The sequence below is a fragment of the Elaeis guineensis genome, chromosome 4 (assembly GCF_000442705.2).
Source record: "Elaeis guineensis isolate ETL-2024a chromosome 4, EG11, whole genome shotgun sequence".
Classification (NCBI taxonomy): Eukaryota; Viridiplantae; Streptophyta; class Magnoliopsida; order Arecales; family Arecaceae; genus Elaeis; species Elaeis guineensis.
The window spans coordinates 56,731,808-56,747,440 of record NC_025996.2 but is presented as its reverse complement, the minus strand read 5'-3'; positions in this window follow the sequence as shown (position 1 = coordinate 56,747,440).

Genomic DNA, 15,633 nt, shown 5'->3' with positions numbered 1-15,633 from the left:
GAAGGAGCTCGTTTGCGGTGGGGCAGAACTAGTTAGAGGGGAGGAGGAGCGGGAGGGCCTCGAAGGAGAGGCAAACATGATAGGATCGATAGGTGGGGTTGCCATAGCAGGTGAGGTGGGGGAGAGGGGGGATCTCATGGATCCAGGAGGTTAGGGTTTGGAGGAGGGAGAGGAGGGAGGTGAGGGAGGAAATCAAAAGATTGAGGAAGGAAAAAGAGCAGGTGAGGCTCAGATTCACCTTTGATCAATCACATTATATGGTTCCCTTGTCCCTTCCTCTCCGCCCACTTTTGAACCCCTCCTAAAGGAATGGCTGTAGCGATTGCCTTGGTGGCCATCCGAGCTGCCCCACCATCGATCCATTAGGATAGAAAACAAGAAGAGAGGAATTTAGAGTTCCACAAGCCCAAGGATCTCAGGATTTAGGGTTTCCAACCCAAAGAACCTGAAGATATCAGGACTAGGGATTAGGGTTTATGCACCAAGAATATGAGATTCTCCATCACTTGTGATGTCGCTTAAAAGCTCAAATTGAATCACAAGGATCTAGAGATAAACATCATCATCACCTCTAAAACATCAGAAGAGAGAGAGAGAAAGAGAGAGAGAAAGAGAGAGAGGAAGAGGGATCTCAAATCAAGCCATGGATGATCTGATGGTGGATTGGCTTAAAGGAAGATGAATCATTCTTTCATGCGAAGGATACAAGTATGATCTGATTCTGGATCCTTGCAGTGTAGTAGGAAGAGAAGGGTTGTGGGCATTAGTTAAGAATCATCAACTTGGGAGTAGAGAGACACAGGGAGGCGGCAACCCTTCCCAAAAACCAAACCCCCATCATCCTCTCCCAAAAGCCTCATTGTTGCCCCAAGGATTGATTTTGATGAGGATAAAATATTTGAGAGAGGTATTAATGAATTTTATCTTTGGAGATATTCTAAAAGTTTATTTCAGGAGATCCAAGAAATTTTGAATTAAGAGAAATGTTTGAAGTTGGCAAAAGTAGCAAATTCTTTGGGTTGGAGGTGAAGTTGAATTTTTTTGGAAGCCTTAAGATCATTCAAGATGATATCAAATTTGTTGGAGGCAATTTTTGATTTTTTTGAAAAGCTTAAAAGTGAAGAAAAACCACTTTAAGCAAAAAGGGGCGACCTCTAGGCCGACCCTTTTTGAAAAGGCTGTTGGCACACTCTTTTTTTCGGCTTGGCATGTAAAAAGGGGCGACCTTTGGGTCATCCCCCATGAAAAGACATGACCCCTAGGTCATCCCCTATGAAAAGGGATGACCCTTAGGTCATCTCTTGCTATTCTGTAGGCCAAAATAGAGCGTGAAAATTTTTTGGATGAAAAGGGGCGACTCAAGGGGCAACCCTTTTATAGGGGTCGACCTAAAGGGCACCCCCTGCGATAGAAAAATCTATAATGGTTAATTTTTAGCCTGATTTTGTCATATTAAATACTTTCTAAATCCTCTCCAATAGCTCTAAATGGCTAGAAAATCTTCTCTAGTATTGATTGAGAATACAAAGACATTCAAAGAAGAGAAAAATTAAGACTTATTAAGAGAAAAAAAATATTCAAGCGAGTTTTCAGCTTTAAGTCAAAAAGAAGCTTTCAATTCCAGTTCAACCACCTCTTCAAGACTTATTCAACTCTCTATTTCATCAGAGGGTGTTCATAAAAAATTTTTCATCATTGTATAAAGTGCTTTTACTCTTTTATTGTGCTCTTTATGGAGCTAAGTGTGATATTCATTGTAAAATTTTATTTCTCACTTTGTATTTGAGTGTTCAAGTTTTGGGGGGTTCCAAAACTTGACAAGATTGATCTGAACCTTAAATTGGAGTATAAAGTGTTAGCTTATATTTGAAAAATAAGTATCGAGCTTGGGATAGCTAGGATCGATGGGATCTAATGGTGTAATCGTGGAAAATGATTAGTAATTGAAATTTTCAAGTAGGAGCTTGGAGAGTGGATATAGGTACAAGGTTGGCATCGGACCACTATAAATCTTTTTATTTGTGATGTATTGATCTCTTTTATTACTTTCTTGCATTAATTTCTACTTAATTATGTTAGTATCTTGTGCATCCTTTGCTCTTGTCTTTGTACATCATACATCACATTCAAAGCATAATTTTTGTGATTCACTTCTCACTTAAATTTTTAGTAACCTAATTCATCCCTCCCTCTTGGGTTGCATAGCTGGACAACACTCATACTTAAACTAATGAGCAAAAATTAAGAGGTGAGCCAGCCCACCCGACCCACCCCAAACCCACCATAACCTGCAACCCAAACGGGATGGGTTATTTAACCCACTTTTAAATAGGTTGCTAAAATATGAACCCAATCCATCCCATTTACATGATGGGGCAGGCCAACCTGATGGGTCCAACCCAAATTGATAGCTCCAAATGGATCTAAATTTTTTATTTAGCCACTTCGAGCCTCCCACCTAATTTAGACTTCTACAAATGAAAAAAATAAAGAAAAATTTAAAAAAATATAAGAAAATCAATAAAAATAAAAAAAAAGATGGAAAAATTAAAAGACAAGTCATTTTTTTGTATAGATTTAAAATTTATTTTTTTCATGAATCAAAAGCCATAAAAATAATAGCACATTCTTGAAATATAATAAAAAAATTAATAATAAAAAATGATATTGAGATTCATAATTTTACCTACTAAGTGCAGTCGATAACTTTGTTATATTGTATCGAACCTCAAGTTCATATATTAAACCTCAACTTCGTTGTGCTATATTAAACTCTCCTTCTAAAATCTAGAAGCTATCAGATTCATATCGACATCATTCCATTAAGCTAACGAGGGAATACAAAGCATAATGAATAATCAAACAAACTAACAAACAAAGAAAAAGATATGTAACTCACCTTTTCTAGCTCAATTCTCTAAGTTTCTTCTTGAGTAAATTGATAAAACAATAATTAAGAGAAAAAAAAAGAACAATCAATAAGAAATAATACCACTAACCATATCATCCTTTGAGCAAGGGGTTTGTAGCTAGAGCAGGATCAGGTATTTTTTGTTATTCCCCATCAATATCGTGTAGTTTTTAGCATCATATGAGAAACTTAATTCGATTTCTCATCAGCTATATAGAAGGATTACTATTTTAGTAACAATAACCTTTCATTCTTTATTTTTTAATATTATTTTGGGGGAGAGGCTGTCAGAGAGTCCGAACATAGTTGCTGGTGTGATGTAGTAGCTTTACTATTCCAAAAAAAAATTTTGAAGCATGATTGCCACTATAGTGCAGCAGCCTTTCAGTGCCCATGAACTTGGATAGAGGTTGTTGCTAGAATGGATTTAAGGGATGGGTTAATAGGTTGGAGGGATGGGTTAATGGATTTCAGGTTATTGAGCTATAGGTTGTGGTAGGCCTGGGGTTCAGTTAGTGGTAGGATTGGGATTAAGTTAGGTTAGGATTAATACTAGGTTCGATTAGGATTAGTATCAGAATTGAGTTATGGGTCAAACCAAGGTGAGGGGTGGGGTTGAGTTAGGATTGGTTTAGAGTTAGGATTAGAATCAGGTTAGAGAGGAATTAGGGTTAGGGTTCGGTTAGGTCGGGTTCACAGGAGGATTAGCAATATGGTTCAATTGAGGGTTAGAGAGGAATTAGGGTTAGGGTTTGGTTACATCTAGGGTTTCGAAAAGTGTTAGCAGTGGGTTCGGTTCTTAAGGGTCAGAGTTAGGATAAGGTTAGTGTTAGGTTAGATCTAGGGTTAGGGTTAGGATGGAATTAGGTTTAGGATTTGTTCGATTGTTGGAGAACTCAGAGAGAAGAGGGAGATAGAAAAAAATGAAAAAAAAAGGTGGTGGGAAATGTTACTTGTGAAAGCTGAGAGGCAAGATCTATGCTTGATTAGCATCATCGATGGAGAATGGGCAAAGGAGGTTGGAGGATGGAAGAAAAAATATGAAATATGGGGAGAAATTAGAAGGGAACAGCTAAAAAAAATTCATAAAAAAATACCCATTTGAGATGAGAGAGAGCTTTCCATGAAGGGAGCCGTTGGAGGTGATCGATTCCTTGGTGGGGTATAGAAATCCTGGAGGAGAGGGGAAAATATAGATCTAGGTTGGATGTAGGAGGTTCTCGGTGGATTTTGAGTGGACCCTTGGAGTGGGGAGAAAAGGTAAATGGTGACCTCCTCTGCTTTCCTTGCTGCCACCTCCCATCAATCTCCACCATCACCTTCCTCCCTATCATCACCAGCATCGGGCTTCCCCTCCGATCTCCTTCAAATGCTTTCCTTCCCATAGATCTCCAAAAAAAGAGAGAATGAAAGGAAAAAAAAAAGAGGGAAAACTTACCCAGCACAAAGCTCCAGCCATCATCTAAGGCTCCCTATTTAGTCGATCCAAGCTTCCCACATGCTTGGGACTCCTGAGGATGGAAAAAATGGAGGAAAAATGAGGAAAATGTAGAAAAAAATCAATGAAAATAAAGGAAAGCACCTGAAGGAGATTGTACAGGGAAGCTCGATATTGGTGGGGAGAAAGGCGATGGTGGAGACGATGAGAGATAGTGAAGATTGGTGGGAAGTGGTTGAGAGGAGAGCAGAGTGGAGGTAAGGATTCGCGAGAGGTCTGAAAGGTTCCAGAGGGCTCGAGAATAGTTTGGAGCAAAAAAGAGGAAAAAAGCAATGCTGCTCAAAAAGAAAAAAAAGCACTTAAGGGAGATCAAAGGGGAAGGCCGACACCGATGATGATGGAGATGAAGACGACGTCACATACTGGTGGGAGGTGGCAGCAAGGAGATCTAGGAGGAGGTTGGCTCCGATCTATGGAAAGGAAAGCACTCGAGAAAGATCGGAGGGGAAGGCCAAGAGGAAAGCGATGGCGAAGATCGACAATAGGTGGTGGTGAGGAGAGCAGGGTAGGGAGGTAGTAGGCTAGGGCTCGGGAAGGTGGGAGGTGGCCGAGGGCTCAAGATCCAACTAATGTGGGCTCGGAGAGGTGGTCGAGAGGAGGTGGGCCAGGGGCTCAAGGAGGTGGTTGGGGGATCGAGGCTCGAGGAGGCGGTCTGATCCGACGACGTGGGAAAGAGGGGGATCAGAGGCAGCTGGAGGAAGACGGGCCAGGGACTTGGGGAGGCTATCAGGGCTCGAAGAGATGGCCAAGGGCTTGGGGAAGTAGGATCCGATGATTGGTCGACCGTCGATGGGGTAAAATAGGATCCATAGGCTCGGAGAGGGGGAAATCAAGGGGAGGGGGTGTTGCAAAATTCAGTGCAGGGGTAAAATGATAATTTTAAAACTTTTTCAAAATCACTATTTTACAGTGAAAATTATTAATTAATTTAATTAATTAATATAAATTTATCCTACACTAGGATCTAAATATGATATATAGCATGCATTCATTTAAATTTGAAATTCAAATTCGAACAGTAAACACTTTACTGTAATGTATTCAGAATACAATATCTTTGTGCGGGTAGTAGATCGCTGCAATCTGATCATCGTCGGGAGAGTTTGATCATCGCGATGCAGCCACATAGCGTGTCTAGCCTCTGCGGATCATCCACATGAAGCTTCCGATTTGATCGACTCCTCACGAGTGCTAGCTCGTTGTAGAGTCCTTTTGACGGCCAATGCTGATCGAACTCCTTCGATCGATGTCTGTCGATTCTTTGGATGCTCCGGATCATCAACAGATATGCTTGAGAGGATGTTGAAGATCTTTCTAAAATTTATGGGTTCACGACACTCGTAGCTCACCTTCTCACTTCCCGAACCCCAGGCTGAAACTCTAGGGAACTCATTGGAAACCTTGTCCTTTTGACGGCCGATGCTGATCAAACTCCTTCGATCGATGTCTGTCGATTCCTCGGATGCTCTGAATCATCAACAGACATGCTTGAGAGGATGTTAAAGATCTTTCTTAAATTTGTGGGCTCACGACACTCGTAGCTCTCCTTCTCACTTCCCTTAAATTTGGGATAAGGTGCAAAGATTGATTGCCCATTCAAATTCAAACTTTATTTTGAATTTGATTGGCCAACCAATCATCCTTATCCATTCATTTGGCACATTAAAGTGAGGCATGGAGAGGGCTTGGTGTGAGGAAAAAATTCATGAGAAGTTCCTTCTCATGAATTCAAATGGGTGCAATGGAAGTGAGGTGGCGCATGGAGATTGGGTCAAGGTGGTTTCATTATTTAAACCAACCTAATTGAACCAAATAAGTTAGGTCCAATTAGACTAATTTAAATTCAACTTAATTAGGCTTAATTAGGCTCAATAAAATTCTAATCAAATCAGGAATTGATTAAGCCCAACCCTTGATCAAATCAGGGACCAAACCATCTTGACGATTAGGTCAACTCTTAACCTAATCGGGTCAAACCCAACTGAATCCAATTCAATTGGACTTGATCCAAAAATAATTACTCAATCAAATTGAGTTAATTAGTGATCAAATCACTAATTAAACCTCTCATAAATATTGAGTCCAAATCCGATTGGCAATCGGGTATCAGAGTCCATCGATATGAAACCTTGATCGAAGAGTCCCAAACCAGTGAGACTCCTGACCCCGGTACCCAAAATGTGTGGGACTCATGATCAGAGAATCCTGATTCTCGATCACTGAGTTCCAAACACGTAGGACCCATAGTCCATGAGTATTAGGACTCTTCATCAGCCATCAGATCAGATAGGAACCTCTAATGTGTGTGATCCCGCAGGTTCGAACCTAAGCCGGTAGCACAAGAACCAATTCCTGTACTAATCGAAGTGACCATCTAGCAATGGTACCCGACGATCGGATAGGTCGAATAGTCGCAATCGCAATACTCAGAACCTACATGAATATGGTTACTGTATAATTCATCCTTTTGACCCCTGTGTTTAGGATGACTCAGGGTTAAACTGTCAACCCTGATCAGATCATCCGAATCGTGCTCAACTCAAACAGTCCTGTGACTCCTCACAAAGACTACTCTGGCCAAGGTTTTGTTAAATTGAAATATGACTGTACACAGCTCCTAAACTGGAGTGGTCAATCCCATCTTGACACACACACCGACAAGTCAAGTACTTGACTACACTCAGCAGCCTTCCGTCATTGAATTAGAAATTCAGGTAGTCCAGTGCCTAAGTACAGTGAGTTGCTTGCAAGTCATCGTGACGGTCTCAGGTCGGAGGGATATTTATACCCATATTCCATCAGAGCAAATCTTGATAGCAGAAATAGCTCCGGAGTCGGTCACGTTCAGTGCAGATGTACCCTTATATCTCACCTGTATGCCATACCAGTGTCTCCACACTCATTGGTTAAGAGGACAACCAACCTATATGGCACACAACGATCTATGCTTGATAAACGTTGTCGTCCTTGGTAACAACGTATCATTTGATGGCGAATAGATTTAAAGACTAAACGACAAATCCTCCTTTGTCGAGTCTAAATAGTCCTAAGGACTTCACCACAACATAGGAGTTCATTAGAAGATGAAATATTTTGTGATGAAAAATATCAAAATAATTTTTATTAATTCATAATTCATGTACAAATACAAAAGGAGCACAACCGTCAACAGACTGACGATTGGCTTTGGGACACTATTTCCAACAGGAGGTTGGTCGCCAGTAGGGGAAAATGAGAGAAGAGTGGGCGAAAATGAGGGTGCTCAATTAGATAAAAATTATGAGAACCGAGGGGTGGGGAGATCGAGGGGAGAAAAATTTAGGGCTATTAGTGATGGCAAAATGCCATCTCTAATATGATAACTCCATCTCCGGTAATCCTAGAACCAAATAAAAAAAAATATTAGCGATGCAACTACAATCGCTAAAAGTAAAAAATGCCATCGCTAATAATTTTTTTTTGCAATGATAAATTTGTTGATCACCATTTATCATCGGTAAAAAATGTTATTAGCAATGGCAAAATTATCATTGCTAATAGCTATTGGTAAAAAGAGTTTTTCTTGCAGTAATCTGTTATATATCTAAGTTCCATCTTCTCAAGGTGGGTTTCAGTCTTCTACTGGCTAAATGGCTTAGTCAGTGAGTCCGCCATATTGTCCATGGAGTCAATTCTCTAGACCTTGATATACTTCTTCTCGAGGTAATTGCAAATAATGTGATATCACTACTTGATGTGCTTGGACTTATGATGAGATCAGGGTTTTTTAGCAAGGGCTATGGCATCGTTGTTATTACAGTACAATATGATGGCATCTGATGATATGACATCTAGTTCCGTAATGAATTTTTTATACAAAAAAACTTTCTTTGCAACTTCTAATATAGTGATATACTTAGCTTCTATGGTTGAATCTGCAATGATCAATTGCTTGAAACTCTTCCAACTTGTCAAACCATCATTGCATAAGATCACAAAATTTGATGTTAACCTTCTATCATCAATGTCAAATATAAAGTTTGAATCAGTGTATCCTTCAACTCGCAACTCAGATTCTTCTTCAAAGATCAAGAATAAATCTTTAGTTCTTCTCAAGTACTTAATGATGTTCTTCATAGTTATCCAGTGCTGCTCATCTAAATTTGACTGATATCTGCTCATGACACTCACAGCAAGAGTTATATCAGATCATGTACATAATATGACATACACGAGGCTCTCTGTAGCTGAAGTATAAGGGATTTTGTTTATTCTCTGAATCTCCTTAGATGTGGTTAGACACATCTTTTTGAAGAGATGAATGCCATGCCTAAAGGATAAAAGTCTCCTCTTAGAAGTTTTCATGCTGAACCTCTTCAGCACTTCATCTATGTACATTTTCTGTGAAAAATCAAGCATCTCTTAGATCTATCTCTATAGATCTTTATTTCGAGAATATAGGATCTCTTTCCTAGATCTTTAATAGAAAATTTTTTGGATCACTAATTTTTGATTGAGATCAGCATGAGAATATTATTTTCAATAAGGAGGATATTATTCATGTATTGTATGAGGAATAAAACAGCACTCCCATTGACCTTCTTGAAGACACAAGGTTTCTTCTTATTTTTGATGAAATCAAACGATTTGATTACATCATTGAAATAAGTGTTCCAACTCTGAGATGTTACTTCAATCCATATATAGATTTATGCAGCTTGCAGACTTTGTGATCTCCATCACTAGAAGTGAAATCCAAAGGCTGCTCTATATTGATATCTTCCTCAAGATATCCATTCAGAAATATAATTTTTACATCCATCCGTCAAATCTCATAATCATAATAAGCTACAATAGCAAGCAGTATGTGGATAGATTTTAGCATGGCTACAAGTAAAAAAGTATTTTGATAGTCAATACCTTCATGTTGATTATAATCATTCAACATGAGTCTAGCTTTATAGGTCTCTACCTTTCCATCTGTACCTAATTTTCTTTTATAGATCTATTTACATCCAATAAGCACTATACATTCTGACGGATCTACCAAGTTTCATACTTTGTTTAAATGTATGGAGTCTATTTTTGACTTAATGGTATTCAACCACTTCTCGGAGTCGATGTCTGACATCACCTCATTATAGGTTTTAGGATCATCTTCATATTTTTTATCTTCCATGAGGAATATTTTTTCTACATCCTATGTGATCATCTCTACATATCTTTCAAGAGGATGGGAGACCCTACTTGATCTAGACCCTACTTGATTTATGAGGTAGAGGAGGTATTACTTGTACTAGCTTAGTTTGAACAAGTTCTAGTTGGTCTATGACCCGTTGATCTTCAAAGACTTTCTTTTTGAGCTCAATTTACCTCCCACCATCTCTTTCTTGGGTAAACTATTTTTTCATGAATATGGATATCGGCTTACAATCATATTGTAATCCTCTGAAAAATAAAAATAATATCCTAATGACTCTTTAGAATATCTAATAAAATAAGCTCCCATAGACCTAGCCTCTAACTTATCTGTCTGTTATCTTTTGACATAGGCTGGACATCTCCAAATCTTGAATGATCAAGACTTGATTTCTTACCATACCATATTTCATATGGCATAGTAGGAATAGACTTAGAGAGTAGTCTATTTAACAAATAGATTATAGAAAGTAAAGCATATCCCCAAAGAAATAAAGATAAATTAGTGAAGCTCATCATGGATCGAACTATATATAATAAGATCCTATGCCTTCTTTCTGATATCTCATTGAGTTAAGGTGTACCAAAAGATGTCTATTATGAGACTATGTCATTTTTCTTGAGATAATCTTAAAATTTTTTATTAAGATATTTTTTTCTCAATCTGATTGAAGAATCTTAAGGAGCTTTTCAGTTTGTTTCTCTATTTCACATCTAAATTCTTTGAATTTTTTAAAAGCTTTAGATTTGTATCTCATAAGATACACATACTCATGTCGTGAGTAATCATCAGTAAAAGTAATGAAGTAGAGATAACCACCTCTGGCCTGCACATTTTGAATGGGCCACACAGGTCAGTATGTACCAGGGTAAGTATTTCAATGATCGTCTTTCCATTCTCATAAAGGGTAATTTGATCATTTTTTCTTAAAGGTAGAATTCACAAATAGGAATGTAAATGTGGTGGGTTTGGAGTGGGTTTCTGCTTTCCTACCCCCATCTCGCATTCCCACTACCCCAACCCATCACCTACCCCATCACCCGCAATGGGGTGATTTTATTCCCTATCACTCGCTCCACCACAAAATCCATAAGCCTGTACCCACCCCACCCCTTCACCCCATCCCATCAAGAGAGGCCAAAATAAATTAATCTTAGTCAAAAATTAAAATTATATCTTATATATATAGGGGTATTTTAGTATTTTTTACGTATACAGAATACGATGGGGTGGATTTAACATAAATCCATACCCGTCCTGTACCCACAGTGGTTATTAGATTTTTTTTACTCATCCCACCCCATGATCCATTTAGCTCATCCATTTATCCGCCCCACATACAGGTTGAGTGGGTTGGATTTATGGGTTGGTGAACTGATTGCCATCCCTATTCACAAACTGGATATGATTTAGAATTCAGTGAGCCAAGGATCCCATTCTTTTCTAATTTGTTTAACCTATTCTCTCTTATATGACCTAGTCTAAGATATCACATATACCTTTGATTTATCTCATCCCTAGATCTCTTAGATCCTATGGCACTCACCATCTACTCGGATACGTTCACAGATACATCAACATGTAAATGGTATAGACTATCAATTAAAAAATCATATGCAATTAATTTATTTCTTAAATAAATTGAATAGTAGTCTTTATTGAAATAAAAATTATATTTATCTTGTGCTAATACAGATACAGAAATTAAATTTCTGCTAGTAATTGGTACATAATAATAATCTCTAAGAATCCTAACGGTAATCATAGAGGATAGGTGCCAACAGCTACAACAGCAACTCTTGTTCTCCATCATTGATCCAAAGGATCATTTCATCTTCTCTCAATCCTATACTTTCTATCAGACCTACACTGAAGTATATAAATGAGCGCTAGAACCAGAGTCTATGATCCAACTAGAAGTAGAAGAAACCATTAAATTTGATTCAATTATGAGCAGATCTGACATATCTTCAGAAGGTGTATCACCCTTTTTTTTCTTTAGGCTCTCTAAATATGCAGGATAGTTCCTCTTCGAGTGGCCATCAACATTACAATGAAAATAATTTCCTTTGTTAGCTGCCTTTTTTGGAGTGTCCTTCTTTGGCTTACTGTCTTGCTGTTGTTTCTTTGCAGGCTTCTACTTCTTCTTTGAAGTAGATTTTCTCTTGGATATAGATGCCAGCTCTACAGCAAAAATAGTATCCCTTAAACTTTTCAAGATCCCCTCAATGGTCACCAACATGTTCAATAATTCAGGTAGAGTGCTATCAATCTTGTTCATATTATAAACTATCCATACAAACTATGAAGAGATTGCAGGATCAAATCTATTTGCAATTCCTTTTATATGGTCATGCTAAACTTCTTAAGCTCTTTCAGGTCTTTGATCATTGTCAAATAATGATTATGAACCGACTGCCCTTCGTGCATCTTGGTGTTGAAGAGTCTCTTGAATACTTCATAATATGCATCTTGGTGTTGAAGAGTCTCTTGAATACTTCATAGCACACAGTCCGACTTTGCTCACCATACAACTCTTGTAGGTAAGTTATTACAGTCCTGATAGTTTGTGTATCATCATGTTGGCATTGAAGTTCATTAGACATTGATGCCAAAATATAGCACTTAACCTTATTGTCATCATCCGTTCATTTTTTAAATATTATCTTTTAATCAGTAGTTAGATGGTTTGGCAAATAAGAGGTTCCTGATCGAGTACATAATGTATCTTTTTTAAGTTCATAACTATTCTGAGGTTTTTAAGCTAGTCATTTTAGTTGTTTCTGGTCAATCAGTTGGTTTCAAGAATTCAAGCTAAAGGATTGGAAGCTGACACTATGAATTATATAGAGAAGATTCTAATTAGACTTTATACTTGATTTTTAATTTGTGATGAGGATTTCAAGTGGGTACTGCGGTCCCACCGATGTATGCGCATCTCACCTAATAATTGTTGATCCAAAAATTGATTTTGATGATAACAAAGAGTTTTGAGTATAAGTTATGTGTAATTCAAATTTAAAGAGTTTTAATGAGGATTAAATCAATTTTAGAAGGTAAGCCTGGTCTAAAAATTAATTTGGAGAAAAAATACTAAAAAATACTATTTGGCATGTTTGGCATGCCAGTTTAGCCGATCCAGTTTCAATTAAGTTGACCCAATGAGCAACTGGGCCGACCCAATCAAAAAATAAGCCTACTAATGTGAGAAATTAGCAAAGGATAGAAAATAATATTTTAGCCTGATGTCACTAAGCCAACTCAGTTGAAGATTGAGCCGATCCAATGAGAAACTGAGCCGACTCAGATAAAACTGAGCCGACCCAGTGACCTGTAATAGCTAATTTTTTATTTTGTAGCTTTTTGTTTCTATTATCTCATAACGGCTACCTCAGCCCATTCAATGGCTAGAGCACTTCCTCTAGCCTCTGTCAAGTCTATTTAAAGATGAAGAATCAAAGAGAAAAGAAGAGAAGTGGATTGAAAAGAAAAAATCATCAAATGGGGTTAAGAAACATTGAAAATCCAAAAAGAAAGAGAAAAGAGATGGATTTGAGCACAGATTTCAATAAACTTTCAAGAGCTATCTTTTCCAACATCTCAAGTATCCTCTCAAGTATTAAAAAATAAAAAATTCAAGCTTCAAAGATCAACCTTGCAACATCTTCATCGAGCTTAAAAGAGTTTTCTTTTTATTTTTATTTTATGCTAAATTTATTTACTTGTATTTTTGTTTCTTTATAAATTTTTTTGGAGGAAAAAAACTTGGAGTAAAAGTTGGTCCAAGCCAAAAGTTGGATGTTGTATTGGTTGTGGTTAGTGAACCAAGATTAAAACCAACTAGATTGATAATGAGCCCAGAAAACTATCGATGGAGGATTGTGGTTGGTGAGCCTGAAAAAATCAACAGGGTTAGTTTATGAGCTCGAAAAATAAACACATTATAGTTAAGGGATTATAGTAAAATTTTCAAGGAGAGCTTGGGGAGTGGACGTAGAAGAGGGTTGCTTCGAACTATTATAAATTTTATATATTTGTATTGTACTTTTTTGTTTGCCTTGCTTAGCTCTTAATTTCTATTTGTATTATTGTAATATATGATTAGCTTAGTTTTTATTTCACTACTAATTATTGTTCTCACCATATAATTACTTAAGTTAGAAGCACATATTTGTTAGAGTTTTTAATTTGATTAAAATTTTTAAAATATCTAATTCACCTTCTCTCTTGGATAGCCATACCTGAGCAACAATTGATATCAGAACAGATACTCTAATTTTTTAGAGTTAAAGATCTTATGGTTGACCTATTTGGTTGTGTGTTGGATGAACGATATTCAACTATTAGACCTCTTTTTTTCAATGGCACTAATTACACTTATTGAAAAATTAAGACCTCATCAGGGAACAAGCCAAGTTAAGGAATCTAAAATTAATTTGCTTATTCATAAATATGAAATATTCAAAATGGATCTACATTAGCCTATTTCTGATATGTTCACAAGATTTATAAATATTATTAATATTTTGAATGGTCTTGGCAAAATCTATACTAATCATGAACTTATGTGTAAAGTTTTGAGGTCCTTACCAAAAAAATGAAAAGCAAAGGTGGCGGTAATTCAAGAAGCTAAAGATCTCACCAAGCTATCCCTAGAAGAGCTCATTATTTTACTCATGACACATAAGTTGAACATGGCACAAAAGAAGGAAGAAGAGGAGCCAAAGAGGAAGACCATTGCTTTCAAGTCCACCATCAATCTTGAAGGAAGTGATGAGTTAGAGGAAGATGAAAAAGAAAAAAGTGAAGAGCATGATGAGGATGTGATTCTACTTTTAAGAAAGTTCAAAAAGTTTCTCATAAAGAAAAGCTTGAAGATGAAGGAAGATGAAGAAAAAAGATAAAAGAAAAATATTACATGCTATAATTGCAACAAGAGGGGACACTACAAGCCGAATTATTTCTTACTTAAGAAGCAGCCCAAAAGAGCAAAGAAAATAGCAATGTTAAGGATTTGAGGAGATAGTGACACTTCAAGCTCCGATGAGGAAGACAAAGTGACAAATATTTAGCTCATGACTATTGAGGATGAGGTAAACTCTAAAAATTCTTTTCAATTTGGGGAGATAGTGACACTTCAAGCTCCAATAAGGAAGAAGTGACAAATATTTAGCTCATGACTATTGAGGATGAGATAAACTCTAAAAATTCTTTTCAATTTATATTTGATGAATTATTAAAAGCTTTTAATAATTTAATGGATGAATTTAAAAAGTTAAGGCTAAAAAAGAAATAACTTAAAAGATTAAATCTTCTTTTGGCAAATAAAAAGAGTAAATTATTGATAGAATAAGAAGATATATTAAATGAAAGAAATATTTTAGCTAAAGAAAAGGTTATACTTTTTGAATCTAAAAAATTATTAGTTGAAGAAAATAAAAAGTTAAAAAAAAAAATCTGAAAAGTTAAAAGTTTTTGTTAATGATAAAAAAAATTTATTGAAATCTCTATTGGAAGAAAATTAAAAATCAAGAAAAGAGATTGAAGATTTGAAGCTCATGCTTAAAAAAATTATTTATGCATCTCAAAAGCTTCAAATGATTTTGAATGATTGAAAAGCTATTTTCAATAAGCCAGAATTGGTTTCAATCCTTTAAGAAAATAAAAATTTGTTAACAATATGTTTACTAGAGCTTCATCTGAAAATCACTCTTTTAAATGCTTCAAATGTAATTAAATTGGCCATAAAATTTTTGAATGTGATATTAAAAAAATTAGTCAAACTTTGATCAAACAAATTTGGATTCCAAAAGAAATCATATACTCTAACTCAAATGGACCCAAGATGGCTTGGGTACTAATAGTTAAAAAATAATTTTGTAGGTGTACCAAGCATCCTATGGCACGAAAGAATTAAATTCTCAAAAATGGATGCTTAAGACTTAAAATGTATGGAGAGTGATGTTTAGTAAAAGCTAAACCTTTCTCACATCATACCATCATTGTTTTGCATCATTGATTGATTTTGATGATTCTTCGGTGCAT